Source organism: Marmota monax, unplaced genomic scaffold (genome assembly GCF_021218885.2).
Source record: "Marmota monax isolate L192 unplaced genomic scaffold, Marmota_monax_Labrador192_F-V1.1 WCK01_AAM20220418_F8-fsc00559, whole genome shotgun sequence".
NCBI lineage: Eukaryota > Metazoa > Chordata > Mammalia > Rodentia > Sciuridae > Marmota > Marmota monax.
The window spans coordinates 264,728-265,977 of NW_026693619.1; positions in this window are offsets into that span (position 1 = coordinate 264,728).

Sequence of the window (1,250 nt, forward strand, 5' to 3'; positions counted from 1 at the left end):
TAACTTTTGCATTTTCAATGATTAAAATGTAAGGAGATTAAACACAGGCTCATAAGCCATAGCAAGAACCTTCCTTACAGCTCTTGCCAACAAATTTTGGTAAAGGCTTGTCAGTAAAATGTAAGAATTCTGAGGCAAACATCTAAGTGCCAAACATCTTTCTGAATACCACCTTCACTGTAGGTCAAAATATTGCTAGCAAATCCTGCAGGTGTCATAGCAGGACTTTTTCGTAATTGTCTTTTATCAATTTTTGGAGACCAGTCTAAAATATACCCACTATCTTTAGACACCTTATGTTGTACTGAAAAGGTATTTACACAATCTATCCATCTAGGATTCATCCCTGGGATGCAAGGCTGGTTCAGTTTTATATACGGAAATCAGTAAATGTTGGAAATGAGGACAACCACCCCATTCACAATATCCTCAAAAAAAAATACTTGGGAATCAACCTAACAAAAGAGGTGAAAGATTTATACAATGAAAACTACAGAACCCTAAAGAGAGAAATAGAAGAAGGTCTTAGAAGATGGAAAAATATACCCTGTTCATGGATAGGCAGAACTAACATCATCAAAATGGCGATTTTTCCAAAAGTTCTCTATAGGTTTAATACAATGCCAATCAAAATCCCAACAGCATTTCTTGTAGAAATAGATAAAGCAATCATGAAATTCATATGGAAAAATAAAAGACCCAGAATAGCAAAAGCAATTCTAAGCAGGAAGAGTGAAACAGGTGGTATAGCGATACCAGACTTCAAACTATACTACAGAACAATAGTAACAAAAACAGCATGGTACTGGTACCAAAACAGGTGGGTGGACCAATGGTACAGAATAGAGGACACAGAGACCAATCCACAAAATTACAACTATCTTATATTTGACAAAGTTACTAAAAGCATGCAATGGAGAAAAGATAGCATCTTCAACAAATGGTGCTGGGAAAACTGGAAATCCATATGCAACAAAATGAATCTGAATCCCTTTCTCTCACCATGCACAAAAGTTAACTGAAAATGGATCAAGGAGCTTGATATCAAAACAGACACTCTGCATCTGATAGAAGAAAAAGTTGGCTCTAATCTACATATTGTGGGGTCGGGCTCCAAATTCCTTAATAGGACACCCATAGCACAAGAGTTAAAAACAAGAATCAACAAATGGGACTCACTCAAACTAAAAAGTTTTTTCTCAGCAAGAGAAATAATAAGAGAGGTAAATAGGGAGCCTACATCCTGCGAA